The following is a 15,553-nucleotide window of genomic DNA, read 5'->3' as shown; positions in this document are numbered from 1 at the left end:
TAAAGTCAAAAGGTCACTATGGAGGAATCGAGGCTGTGAGTGAGGTTGGAGGAGATCAGGAACAAGTCTATTGAATGCAATGTCTGCCAGTCCCATTCGGAAGCTGGCATTTCGGTTGTAGTGGAAAGTTGCTGTGGGGTTTTGACTGTCACCATGTGCAGGGCTGCTGCCCTCCACAAGCTTCTGTCATTTCCTGTTCTTCCAGGACCTCCACTTCCTGCCGGGCCATCCCATCTCTCCTCTTCCACAGCCACAGCTCATCCTCCAGATTAGGCACCCATATTAACTAATGCAATATTAACCATTACATTTCCAAATGTAATGTTCTTGCATTCCCATTAGCGGAACAATCCAAGTAAATCATTTGTTGAAAGTGGATTCCCCGATGAGGTCTGGACAATAAGGAAACCACCTTTTAACGTAGCTGCCAAGCCACCTATACCCTAAGCTCTGAAAGCACATTTTCATTTTAGGTTCTTATTCTAGTTTCCTAAATACAACTTCTCCAATTTTAAAACTCCGGGGAAGGAAGGTGTACCCATCCAGGTCTTGGAACAAAACCTGGTCCTCTCAGATGCTGTAACTAAGGAGACTAACAGGATTATAGGGGTATTGTCAAAATCATCGGCAGAGTTAAAGTAAGTAAATAAGGGAGAATGTGGCACCCGGAGACTGCCAGCTGTTGGAGACCTAAAAGGTCAGGAGGTGGAACAGTTCCTGCAACTAGAGAGTAGCTGAAGCTTTAGGAGAGGGTTGCCCTGCAAGAATTGTGGATTTTGGAGGAGATGAAGCCACCCATCAGTAAGGCAGCAGGAAGGAAACAAGGGAAATAAATACCCTGATCCCACTCTCTGCTCCTGATCTCCCATTGGTACACAGATCCAGAAGCCAGAGAACAAGGCTGATCAGACAGTCCATAAAAATTAGGCTTCAGCCCTGGCCAGTGTGCTCAATGGTTAGAGCATTGGCCTGTGCACAGAAGGGTAGTGGGCTGGATTCCCAGTAAAGGGCATGTACCTGGGTTCTAGGTTTGATCCCTGACCCCGGTCAGGGTGCATGTGGGAAGCAACCAATCAATGTGTCTCACATCCATGTTTCTCTCTCTCTCTCTCTTCTTTCTCCCCCTTCCCCCTCCCTTCTACTCTCTCTAAAAATCAATTAAAAAATATCTTCGAGTGAGTATTAACAACAACACAATCATTTGGCCTCAAGGGCACAAAGCCAAGTGGCAAAGGATGCAGTGTGGCTCTGGAGGGGCACATGGAAGACATCCAGCACAGAACTTAACGGGGACTCTCTCTCTGTCATTTTATAAGGTTTTGGACTAGGATTGGCAGCCGCTAGGCAAAAGCCTTTTTCATGGTCATAGGTATCACTGGAACTTCTCTATTGGATAGAAGAAAGAGTTAAGAACTGGTCCTTTCCTTATTCCCTTCTCTCTTTCCACCAGCAGAAATAATAAGAATTTGCAAACTCCATTCTCCACTAGTGACAGAGTAAGAGCAAATTGGGGAGTGTTTAAGTGTTCTGTTTCATCATTCAACAAATATACTTCTATTTCTTATTAAGTGCCAGGTACTGTTCTCAGCTCAGTATCCAGTGGTGAAAAACAAAGTCCCTGTTCAAAAGAATTTACATACTAATGATGAGAAAACAAATACAATAAATTCAGATATTGATTAGGATTGAAGCAACAGCATAGCATAACGTGATAAAGGATGTCTGGAATGCGAAAGTGTGGGCAACATTAGTTAGGATGGATCAGAAACAGCTCGGTTTCATTGAACTGACACCTAATGATGAATATGAGTGAAGCTGACCACAGCAAGAATGAGGGGTCAGGAGAACGAAGTACCAGGAAGACCAGAGGACCTGCAGCACTGTCACAGAGGTATGCTGGCCTGCCAAGGATCTCAGGAAGCCTCAGCCTGTGTCCCCATGCCCTTATCATAACACCCAGCCAAGGAGAGCATGCTTTCTTTCACACAAGAGAGCACGACCTTCCTGAAACCAAGGGGATAAAGTTGCTCTGAGATGACTTTTTCTACTTCCCAATGATGCCACAGAATTTAGCTGAAGCCTTGAGTAGACCATAGTAGGATGCTTGGATTCTATTTGAGGTTTTGAAGTTTTAACTTCAAGTTTTCAATAATATTCTCTTGATGGCTTTACTTTGGACAAATGCATTAGACCATGGGTAAAAAACAAAACAAAAACAGAGCTCAGTACATGTCAACTAAAATATTAATATATATTTTGGAAATGCAAATCATTTAAAATCAAAAGTAAAGTACCATACAGTTATAAGTACACACTCTAATGTAGAAAGAGCATTAGAAACGTTATTTTATAATAGATCATTTTCTCAGTATGAGTTCTATGAGAAAAATAATAGGATCATCAGTTATTCTCTAAAAACTGTTCTACAGGAGTGTCAGGGCAACTATATATGAATGAAACAATCAAAAGAGAGAACAAAATGGGAAAGGGAAAGGTCCTTTGTGTTTCCTTTCTGGTGATCTCATCACACCATTAATAAAGCCTCAAAGGAAAAAACCCAAGGTATAAACCTTGCCAATCTAATCCCAGAGTTCTAGACCATAACACAGGTGCAAAAGATCATGATAGCTGATGGCTGTACTTCAAAGTGGCCAAATGTGTCTGTTTGTGAAGACATATTTTGTCTATAATCTTGCTTTTCGTGCACAGCCCATTTTTCAGTTTCTAATTGCTACCAATTTTTGAATTATTAAAATGCATTGTGAAATGAGACATATCTTTTTTCCTAAACCTCTTTGTCATGGAATCTTTATATTAAGGAAAAGTCTATAACAACAGTTATGAAATTCCTCATTTATTACCAAAAAAATAATCTTCCTCTTTCCTCTACTGCTGCTCTCCCCTTCCAACCATGATCCCAATATTAGGCATAGTTTCCACTCCTTTCGGGTTATGAAGCCCCTCTGTGTGATGCAGGTCCCTCATCTGTAAGTTGAGGCAAGTTGAGTAAATGAGACTGAAATCCCTTCTGCGCTTGCTTATTCAGAGATTTTAAATATCAAATACCTTGTTGATTTTTAATTTTTTCTAAGTATGCTGCACCGTAATTTTTGCACCAAAATCTTTAATTTCCACTTGACATGTTCCTCTAAGGTGGGAATGATTAGGAATCTTTTTCTGGATGTATGCAGTTAGATAACAGAGCATCACTCTATTTTTCAGTTACAATAACACACAATTTTTGTTTTTGTTCCTCTTTCCAACCATTGCCCTGTGGTTTAAAGCATTTAAGATTTTGATCTTTTTACCATAGTATTTATTAATAAATCACTTTTGCTAATTGTCAACCAAGTGGAATACCATTGACTTTCTTGTCCCTTCTTAAAATATAAACCAGCAAAGTTACACACACACACACACACACACACAGACACACATTTCAATGATATCCAATCCTAAATATGCTTAGAATTATTTAGATATTATTCATTAAAATATCCTATATCAAATCAACTAATACTATAAATGGAAAAGAATTAGGACTTCCACTATATTTTTAGTGAACAGAGCTACCCACAAAAGATCAAAATTGCATCTTGCAGAACGTTAAATGGATTACTATTGTTACAACTACATGTGAAACATGGAAAGTAAAACGTAGTATTCTTTATTTATTTTAAACCCTTACTAGTGGGTTTCTTAAATTAAGGAAAAGGGCACTTATATGTACTTGACTCTGTTCTCTCATAAAGCCTGTGTATCTTATTATAGCTAGCATACTGTTTCCAAAAAGTTGCAATGAATGTGGAAAAGCATTTACAGAAGAAAACTTTCCTTGATTAGAGTTCATGTTCCTAAGATAAGGATTTCTAAAGACAGCTCTATTTTAGTTATGTAAAGCATGTAAAAAAGTGGCATATGCTCAATCAAAACTGAATTTGAAATTAACCTGTCACTTTAGACACCACAATTTAAAAGGAAGGTTAGGATTAATTAAGGAAGGTTAGACTTTTTTCAAAGTCTCCATGCTGGAATTTATTGGCTAATACTCTACTAGGGCCTTATGTGATTTCAAAGGAAAGAATTAAAGAAAATGGAACAGTATATCTCTTGTTTTCATTGTTTATAATTTAATAGTTTGATAAAATAGAAAAAAATAAACCATAATTTAAAAATGACATATATAAAGAACAAAGACTAATTAATATACATTTAAATTTATAGTTTAAACTTATACAAATCTATAGAAAATATATCTTTTGGGATTATGTTGTGCACCATAACCAAGGTACCTTCACCAAAGTTTGGCATGTCTTGAGTCATAAGTTTCTACAAAGCTGAGTATAATTAACTGTGATTATAAATTTAAAAAATGAAATATTCAATAAATTATTAATTTTTCCTATTTCATACACAAGCATAATAAACAAAAACATTGGTTTCCTTAAAATGCCCTTTTTCACAAGATTATAACAATAGCAAAATTACTTAATCTGTGTTTCCATTATAAAAAAACACATAGTAATCAGTTATTCTACTTATTAAGACAAAAAAAGGGTCAATGTTTTCAAATCAGAAATCAAAAGGGTTTCATCTCTTACTAAACCTCCTGTTTCTAGATGCATGCACATAATGAGACTAAAAAATGACAGTGGAACTTTCTAGAGCGCTAGTGAGCTATGAAATGAAAGGCTTCATCAAGACATGTGATTAACTTATTTAAACTTTTTCACTGATGTACTGAGAAATACATTTTCTTTTATCTCAACATTATAATCACAATCATCATATAAAGAAAAACTCCTGAATGCTAAACCTGTATTTAAAATAGGGAACAGCTGCAAAGGTCATTTACATATCATATCACAGATAGCCAAAGGTAGTATTAAACTCAGGACTCTAAGAAAGCATTGAAGATGAAACTTATTTGTATCTTGATTGCTCAACAAGGTATTCAAGCCAAGAAAACATAAACTTGAAATACGAGCACGATGCTTGCTATGCCAATACACTTACATGTGCAAATCACATGCAAGTATTTCAAGTTAGTCGAGAAATAAAAGTTAAATGCCAATAATTTTAAAAATTAATCATCTGGAGGCTTATGCTATCTGCAAAAAAAATGATGCACAATCATTGAAATACATTCTTCTTACTCAAAATAAAAGGCTAATTATTTATCAGGAATTATAATTAAAACTTGCCAAAATCTGCTGTTAAATCCTACTACTTCATAGGATGCCAAGGAGAAATAGCTCACTAATTTATTTCCATATGAATCGCTCAAAATTCCTTGAAACTGTTGCCACAGGCCATGAAATAGAAGTAATAGAATGATATAATTCTAGAAAAACATAACAATAAGGAATTTAAGTTTCTAAAACACTCTCAGAGAAACTGTTATTACCCAGTATGGAATTATGTATACAGAGGGTCTTCAATAAAGAGTTATCATTTACTGTCTACAGTGAGCCAAGATTTAAGCTCCATGCATTACATCATTAAATTTTATCTCCATAATAACCATGAACATTGTATATTATTATTATTACTAATATTAAGATGAACCAGCCGGGACTCAGAAAAGTATATCTGAGATCCAATAATTACTCAGAAAATGAAGGAATAAAATGACTCAACCCATTTCCTTTAACAAATTGACATGCTGAAATTAGGGAAAGAAGAAAGAATTTTTTTTCCCTAATACTCTGAACAGTCAATAACTAAACATTTGTAAGCAATAGAAACATGCTAAGTATTGAGAAGTGAAATCTGGTCAAGGTAAGATTAGTGTGTGCCCAGCATGTGGCAGGGGCTCAGTAAGTACTTAGGAAATGAAGGAGCAATAAATGAATGAGTGACTGAGAGGGTGAATTGGTGTTGAGGGGAGACAAGACGGTGAAATGGAGGAAGTGTAAAAGAAGAGAGGGAGAAAAGGACTGAGGGAAAGAGTAGGAAAGTAAAGAACATATTGGGCACACTAGCTATAGCAAACTTGATTTTTTTAAAATGTTTTATTGTTTAAAGTATTACAAAGAGTATTACATATGTCTCCTCCCCCCCCCCTCCTTGGCAAACTTGAGTTTTATTTAGCTCTTCTAGATCTGCAACTAGAGTTCCTCTTTCAGCTAAGCTACAATTTTCCATTTGGTTTCTTTTATCAATATTGAAAGATAACTCTAAGTCACTAGGGTATTATTTCAATTACTGCTTCATCAAAAGAGTTAATATAATTCCTTACTTACTCCCAGGGAATAATTTACACAATGGGGGCGTTTGCCCTAACATGCATGTGTTTTTTCCTATCACAGAGTCAATAAAGTAGAAATTCTGTCCAAAAATATTAATTTCCTTGAGCAATTTAAGGATGAAGATATCAATATTTTACACAGTACTAAACATGGGATCTTTAACACTGTTGCCTAAAATGTATTCTAATAATGGAAGGAAAACAATCTATGAAATTCAAAGAATATTCCAAATAAGCCTTAAATTAAGGAGACTCTCACAAGAGGAAGAAATGAAAAATGCATCACTGATTGGCTTGGGAGGTAAGAAGCTATTGCTTTATTAAGTTTCATATCTGACCCAAATTAATGGATTAAATGTTTAAAAATATTTTAAATGAAACATAAAAATATGCCTTTAAAAGTTACTAATTATGTGCTTCATATTTAGCTTGTCCTTTTATTTCCTAATGTAGTCTCCATATCTTATTTAAGAATATTATAAAGAAGAAACAACTGCACAGGTCATAATTTTGCATTATTTACTCACTTCCATATCCAAGCTATTATTATATAACTGTTTTTCACAGGTTAATAGAGAAATAATTCACATATCATACATTCATCCATTTAAAGCATGTAATTCAATGATTTTAGTATGTACAGAGTTGTGCAGCATCACCACAATCTAATTTAAGAAATGCTTATCCCCCTTAAAGAAACCCCATGCCCATTAGTAATCACTCTTCAGCCTGCCCCACAGCCCTCGGCAATCACTAACCTACTTTAGGTCTCCGTCATTTTGCCTATTCTGGTCAATTTCTATAAATGAAATTGTTCAGCATGCTGTCTTTCTGACTGGCTTCTTTCACTTAGCATAATGTTTTAGGGTTCACCTATGTTGCAGCATGTATCTGCACTTCATTTCCTATTAATACTGAATGATAGTCCATTGTATGAGCATACCACTTTTATGTATCTAGTTATCAGTTGATGAACATTTTGGGTTGATTGGGTTATTATGAATAACACTGTTATCAAAACTTGTGTATGTTTTTGTGTGCACATATTCAATATCTATAGGTAATATGCAAATTAGTCACAACGCCCTTACAATCACAACTGAATCTGCTAATTAGTCATGACGAGTACGCAAATTGACCATCACTCCAACACAATAAAAAGAAAGGAATATGCTAACTAGCCCTGGTATGCTATTAGTAATGATCAGTATGCAAATTGACCATCACTCCAACACATAAAATTGCCGCCCCCATGTGGCTAAAGATGGCCATCCCCATGTGGCCACAATATGGCCACCACAAGATGGCCTGCAAGGGAGGCCAGTTGGGGGCGACCAGGCCTGCAGGGGAGGGCAGTTGGGGGTGACCAGACCAGCAGGGGAGGGCAGTTGGGGGAGCTCAGGATGGCAGGGGAACAGTTAGGTGTCAATCAGGCTGGCAGGGGAGTGGTTAGGGGCAATCAGGCAGACAGGTGAGCGGTTGGAAGCTAGCAGTCCTGGATTGTGAGAGGGATGTCCCAAATTGGAGAAAGTGCAGGCTGGGCTGAGGGACACACCCCCATCAGTGCATGAATTTTGTGCACCAGTCCTCTAGTGTATGTGTGTGTGTGTGTGTATCTGATTGGTACCTATAATAAAGACAACTGGTCTGTATGTTTCAAGAATATTATTCTGCACTATAATACTGGACTTCTGGGAAACAGCTGATATATGGAAAAGCTTCCTGAAGCCCCTAGTCTGACATCTGGTAACAGCACAAACAGCTGTATCCATGCACTTGTAAAATAACGTGATGGAAAGAATTAACACCCTGAGTCCTCCACCTTTGGCATATCAATCTAGATCCCAAATTCTGCATCTCAAAAACTAGAAGCTAAAACATGAATTAAAATGTTGATTTGACTGCTTAATATTAAAAGAAACACTTTTATAGTAACAAAATAATGCTGTCTATATAGTATATACATATCAGTACAAAGCATATTTGTCAACTTTATAAATTCCTTTCCTAATCTTTTTTTAAATCCTCAACCAGGGATATGTTTTTATTGATTTTAGAGAGAGTTGAAGAGAAAGAGGGGGAGAGAGAAAGAGAGAAAGAGAGAGAAAGGAGAGAGAGAGAAATATTGATGTAGGAGAGAAATGTCATCAGCTACTTCCCTTCTGCAACCTAGGTATGTGCTCTCACCAGTCGAATCCACAACCTTTGGGTGTGCAGGGTGAAGCTCCATCTGGCCAGAGCATCCTTTCCTAATCTGCATTGTGTGTATGGCATACTGCCTTTTCCAACAAACAAAAGTTTCGTAGTGTTTTTGTTTGTTTGCTTTTTGTTTGTTTTGTTGTTTTTTTACTGATTCTAAATTACAACAGTCCAGTAAAAAATAAACACATGCACACACATACACACACACACACACACAAAACCTTTCTTTAATCTGGACCTTTCTCACCTTTCAAGAATTTTTTCCTTCTCCTCTAAATGCAAAATGTTTTCAGGTATGTAGACTATACAAACTATTTATCTGCAAGCCTGTGCTCATGCTGTCCCATGAGCCCACATGCTGTTCCCTCATCCAGGAGCATATAAAATATGTTAAAGGACCCTTAATGTGAGGTATATTATCTTAACAAATTTAAGTAATAATAGGGTATATGTTGTACAGCATATCTCTAGGAAATATTCACTTTGTACAACTGAACTTTATACCAAATTGTATACATTAAATATGTGTAGTTTTTTTCTATTAATTAGACCTCAATAAAGTTGTTAAAAATAAAATCTTGTTTATTATATATAATCATGCTTATTATATATGTGTACCCACACACATAAAAGTGAATTTAATAAATTTTATTTTACCTACATGATTACATGTCTGTATTAGTTAGTAGGTCCTTAATGACGGAATCTGGAGCTTTGTTTACTATTTTATCTCCCACAGCTAGGAGAATACCTGACCAAGAAGGCACTCACGTAATGTTTGTTGGATTCTCACTAACTCTAGGTTGAAGCAAGAAGCCTCAGAAACCCTGAACCTAAAGCTTCTGAATGCTTTACAATTAAATCTGTAGAGAGTTTCCATGTGACAGTTAAACTCCACTAGGACAGTGATTAAGAACACCCAAGAGAAGGAACCGTCATGATAATGGGTCCTACTATGCCAGGCTCACAATTATAATCTCAACTTGAAATGATTTTGGTTGAAAAGAAATAGTGTAGAAGAGAAAAATGTTGGTGCAGCCTTAGATTCCAAACTCCAGAGCACAAATCCACTTTATGTTTTTCTAAATGCAATTCAGATAGTTCCAATTTAGCAGCATCTAAGGAAGTCGTGTTATAATCGTGGTCTTGGGGATGTAGGCTGGATCTGGAGCCTCCTGGCTCACAGCTCACTAACTAGATCACCTCTTGTTATATGACATTGTCTTCAGGAACCTGAACCTAATCAGTACAATATGGGCTTCATTAATTTAGAGAATATAGTCTTCAATACAAAGCTGGCTAAAAACAAAATAAACGTGCAAATTAATTGGTAAGGCATCCTTGGGTTGTGTACTAAGTTCCAAACTTGAGAAAACATCCACTCAACCAGGAAATGATTCCATAATAGCAGAAGTGTCAGCAGGCGCAAAGAACAAGCTGAGAGCAAGGAGTGATGACTGCATCAAAGGATTGTCAGTGTACTACAGAAGAATAAGGTCATTGATAGAACGATCCTTATTAAGTTTATAAAAACACTGGATTCACCTCCAATGGGACAGTGCCCTTTTAACATTTACAATTTAATTTATGTCACTGATAGTAAAACTTCAGACTGTGCATGCCAATTCAAGTAGTAAGAGAATAGGGAAAAACAGTCATAAATATATATCTGATTTGGGTTTCCTAGTTTTAAGGAAAAAACTAAATAGCAAATCCTTCTTCAAGGTAATTATCGCTGATTCTTTTTTTTTTTAACTAGCAACTGAATTTTAGAGCAATTGCATTGTGTGGTCAACAGTTAAAAAAAAAGAACAGTGTCATTAACCTCATAAAATCATTTAATAGTCACCTGAGTTTATTTGTAAATTTATAATCCTTCTGATAGCTTTTGATTAGCGGAGTAAAGAATAGGTTCCGCCACATAGACGATGTAAATGCAGGTGCCGTGACAATAACTGCAACACAAGGTGGTTACCTTTAAGGCCAAAAAACAGAATCCTTCCTCTCCTCTGTCAGCAACATTTGTATATAAAGAAGATAGAAATACACTGGGAATAGGAACATTTCTTGCATTGTTTTCTGTGCTAAACTCTTCTGATGAAGACTTACCCCTCTGAATCGGGAAACCACAATCTTTCAAAAGTGGAAAGCTGCATTACAGTCTAACGGAAAGGCACTGGACCCAGAGATAAGATCTGGGTTCTGCTTCTCTCTCTGCAGCTGACTGCCCTTGACCTAAAGCACGTTCTGTAACCTCTGTGAGACCCACATGCCCTCCTTGATCAATGAAGCTGCTTGTACCTGTGCCCTCAAGCTCCAAATGAAATGTGGACTCCTCCACTAAATAATGCTTTAAAATATGTTTTAAAATTGTATACTGTTAGAACTAGAAACCATCGTTTTAGCATAAAAACCTATTTACCATAAAACAGTAGCAGAAATGTAATGTGCATCTACAAAGCAACTCATTTGAATAGACACACTATTGAAAATACTCTTCACAGAGATAGGTTATAGGATTTCAGGGCAGGCTCACGGCATCATTGGGAAAACGGTTGGGTTTTTCTTCCTTATATGGTCCTCCTGTGGTTTTGCCCTTCCTTTTTTCAGTGTGATGATCCCTCTCTCCCAGTAGCTGATCTGTGGGTAGTCCACTCTCCCTCACGTTTCCTGGGTTCTCCAATAAGGCCTACTACTTACTGTCTTTTAGGCTCACCTCTGGGGTCTTACCCTCCACTCAATAAAGCTACTGCTGATGTGCTTGTATCTACTATCTGCTCTTGCCTCTTTTGTTATCCATATGCTCTCCTTCCACATAAATTTACTTAAATCCTGTCCCCTGAAGGTCAGGTGTTCTCTTTTCAAGACTGCATAAAATGATCTACAACGACATCCAAGCCACACTAATGGACTAAGGTAAAAAAAAGTTTAAAAAGTAGGGAACTTAAATATTTTAGCTTAACGTATGCTTTTTAAATAAAATTTCCTTACCATGAGAATTTTAGTGGTTGGTTAACTGGGATTATATTTTACATATCTCTACAAATTATATAGGATAAAAGGGTATTTAATTCACAATTAGGCTTGGTTTTGTGTGTGTTCGTGTATGCGTGTGCATTTAAAAATATAAATAAAACAAAAGATAATTTAGTATGTAGATGTAAATTAATAAAATTCCATTTAGGAAATTCCTCTTGAAAGATGGAATAGAATGATTTTAGACAATTTTTTAAAAAATTCATTTGACATTAGAATAAGTTTATCTAATTTGAATTAATTTGATTTTACCAATAAGAAACTACTGTAGCAACACATGTATTAGCTGTAAAACTTCTACCATAGGGATTCATATAAAATTCAATTTGATTTATATATCTGTTTCCTGCTAAAAACTAAGCTTGGCTTCTTTAAATTCTGAACAAGTAATTGCAGACTGCTCGTCCATTATATCCAAGCACTCTGCCCCAGTATAGGATCCACCATGGTAACAGTTCTTTCATCAAAGCCTAATGGTTTGTTTCAAATAATCAAAGTAGTGTTTATATCACTGTCCTCAGGTGCAACCATTCTGTTTCCTGGAGAGCAGTATGGTACATGCTAATGTCACAAGTGATAAATCAAAGTAAGTACGTTTGTTTTTCTGCCTTAACCAGTCTATTCAGGGCCACTAACAAAAATACATGTTGGCGTTTGCACTTATGCACTTTCTATAGAGACCATCTAGTAATAAAGATTACCGAGAACAAATACATATGCAAAACAGATGGTTATATGCAAGTCTTAGTTGTATGAGAAAGCCCAGTGTTAGATGACACTTGCTGTGAATTAATTTGTAAGCTTTACCAAGGGAGAGAGTAGAAACAGAGAGCTTTTCTACTATAAATGATCAATGATATGCCTTTTACATATAGGGCATCAAAATAGCTTACTCTCTATATGCAAAGTTCTTGTGGCAGTCAATGGGAGACAGTGAGTTAGCAGAGTCAGAATAAGAACTTGGTTCCTATATTGTCCTGTTTACTCTTTTCAGCTTGAATTTGCAATGACATTCAGAGCGTTTGTTCTTTAAGCCAATAGAGGTTGTGAATGTCACAAAAGTGGTGTTTTCTGTATTCAAAAGGGAATTGAACCTGCCTGGATATTGATCATTTCCAGTTTCCAGTTCATGGAGTAGCACTTTGAGGAGCACTGGAGAAAGTATTAGGCAAAGAGACACAGTGGAAATCTGCCTCCTCACCTACTTAAGCATATATAAATGAGGAAGAAACAAAGAGAAATCGACAACTGGAAAATAAACGGAGATGAATTAAAGACCACTATGTTTAACCGACCGGTCTGATATCCTCCGAGAGTCAGTATTCCCTTTCACATTCATCTTTGCTCAAGAAAGTAAATGAGAGCAAAACCACGGGGTCTGGGACTCCGAACGGGAAAAGGGAAGAGACGAGGAAAGCAGCCTGCAAAGCCCATCTTCCGCCAAATAAAAAAGGAAGAGCTGCAAGCTCCGTCTTATTTACCTCTGGGTTTTGGAACCATAACATAAAATATACCCCGAGCAATACACCTCACTCTGTTTTTCTCTGCTCTAAGCGATGGCTTCTCACAATCAAAATTCAGTCAGTAGCCTATGACTGATAGGACTTATCTCTAGATGTCAGCATGGCTTCGGAGGAACAAACTGACAAAGTAGAGGTGATAAGTTAGGGAGTAAAATCCATTTAAATGGTAGGACATCTGATTATGGTCCCACAAATGTATGTAGAGCAAAGAGTGTTGAAGGAGCTTAAGTACAAATGATAAAATGACAAAGTTAAAACCTTCTTTTCACCAGCATATATAGTGCTGCTAGGGCAAATTAAGAGGTGTGTATCATTTTAAAATGTCATCAAAGCTAGAGTTTTACTTCAAAATTTTGGCTACCACTGCCTGAGTAAGCCTTAATCTACTGAGAGCAATTTTCTGATTTCTGAGTATTTTAAAGATGGAACTGTTAGCCTTTCTCATGTCAAAATAGGTAATTCGAAATATTTAGCAACTATCTCACTTTAGTTATATAGTATCTAAAAATAGAAACAAACACAAGTTAGTATTGTAAAAAAAAAGTAAGAAACTCTAAAATCTGCTAATAATTCCTTCCAGACTGAATGTTTACATCTTTTATATGCATTTTAATATAGATGCATGTTTTCTTTCATTAAATCATTGCCTCCTGAACCAATCTTAACATAACTTGTTATATAGAGAGTTTTATTTTCCATAGTAATATATATATATATTCCCACCAGAGAGTTACTTTACTGTTCTGTGAAAGACCTCCTTCAAATGAAAGGCTTAATAATCTATCACCAAATCATGATTAATTTTCTACCACCAGGCCACATACCAGGATTACTCCCAAATGTTCAGTTTAATTTAAGTACTTTCTGATTCATGAACTGGAGGATAACATAAAGCTATAAAAGGTAATCCAATCCTAACATGGCCTTAACCCCTATAATCTGCACTTCAATAGCAGAGAAACTGTATAGTTTTGAAACTGTAATCAAGAATTTTTCTTTGCAAACACACACTGGAGCTGTCCTTTGCTCCCATCTCTTATTAGATTACAATAAAACGACCATGCTCTCTTTATGGTGGGAACACAGCGACCCTGGGGTGATTTATAATCTTGTGAAACCCTGTCCACACTGCTGACCAGACTTTTTTTGAGGTCACTATCTGTTTCTTCAACTGATGTCTTCCTGCTGTGACAACACTGTTGGAGAGCTGTCAGCACACAAGAATTTCTCAGGCTATGTATTGTCTTTGAACGAATTTCTTGTGTTATTTCTATTGAGAAGCATTTGTGTGCTTGATGTTTAGACAGTAAAGAATCTTTCTGAGATTTTCTCATTAGTCTAAATCCTGACAAAAAGAAGACAACTAAATAGAAATAAATGAAGTGAATCTTTTATTGACAAAAGGAGGGGATATTTATTTCTTCTGAACATATAACACTGCTGTTGCTAAATACAAACAATAAGGCGGCAATTCATTTTTTAAATGGGAGTATTGTTCCCAATGGTAAAATAATTTGACTCCAACATATTAGATATTGTCAAAAGTAAGTATTAGCTAAAATGCCTGGGGTTTATATAAATGTAAAAAAATGTGTGCTTTGCTATATTTCTTTAATGTGGGAAATAGGGGGGAAAGTAAAACTAAGAAAATGTTTTAATAGTAATTTCTGATAAAAAATAAGTTTAATATCCAATCATCAAAAAGCCGTGGTAGGTGAATAAAATTTATATTTAGTTTTGCCAAATAACAAATGATATTTAAAAATCAAGATTAAGAACTAGCTAATTTTTTATGTTATGATAGGAGAGAAGCATGTTCAAATGATAGATCTTGATTAACTTGGGTTCTCAAAGTACTTTCCACTAATTAAATGCAAAAATAGTAGAGAAAGCATGGAATCCAACTTGTTGGGTTCAATTGATTCAGTTTGTTCTCCAATTTATTTCTCATTTATTTTTTATCCTGACCTCAGAATATGTTTTTATTGATTTTTAGAGACAAAAAAAGGGAGAGAGAAAGAGAGAAAAATATCAATGTGAGCAAGAAACATCAATCAGTTGTCTCCTGTACATGCCAGGACCAGAGATCCAAACAAAGCCTAGGTATGTGCCTTGACCAGGAATCAAACTCAAAACCTTTTGGTAGGAGACAGTGCTCTAACCCACTGAGCCACCCAGTCAGGGCCATTCTCATTTTAATTGCATTTGATTAAATTAAAAAAGAAAGGTTACATTGGATGAGTTAGTTTTTATACTTAAATATCTCTTAAAGAGGGAAGAAATGAATGTTTTCAAATTTTTATTTTTCTTGGCTTCTATTTCTTTCTTTACTTGTTTATTTATTGAGAGAGGACAATTGAGAAAAACAATCTGATTTTTTTTTTTTGAGACAGTGAAGTCCATGTGGCTTCAAAAAGAAATTAATAGAGTTGTCCCCTCTTCAGAATGTTCCTTCCTTAGGTCTAATTGAAGATACGCTCTTGAAGGCTACATACAAGCAGAGCAAATATTTTCTCAGGAAGAGCCAACATTGATGTAAAAG

At 36.0% G+C, this 15,553-nt stretch overlaps 1 protein-coding gene across 1 annotated transcript in view; it reads right to left on the bottom strand.

Moving 5' to 3' along the window:
• Window positions 1-15,553, bottom strand: part of DACH1 (dachshund family transcription factor 1) — a 437,658-nt gene that overhangs the window by 390,500 nt on the left and 31,605 nt on the right. The gene's annotated exons all lie outside the window — the stretch shown is intronic.

This window comes from Myotis yumanensis, unplaced genomic scaffold (assembly GCF_028538775.1).
Source record: "Myotis yumanensis isolate MYYU_CA2020_CCGP unplaced genomic scaffold, mMyoYum1.0.hap1 SCAF_3, whole genome shotgun sequence".
NCBI classification, from domain to species: domain Eukaryota; kingdom Metazoa; phylum Chordata; class Mammalia; order Chiroptera; family Vespertilionidae; genus Myotis; species Myotis yumanensis.
The sequence above is the reverse complement of the archived record's forward strand: the minus strand, read 5'-3'. Positions and strand labels throughout refer to the sequence as shown.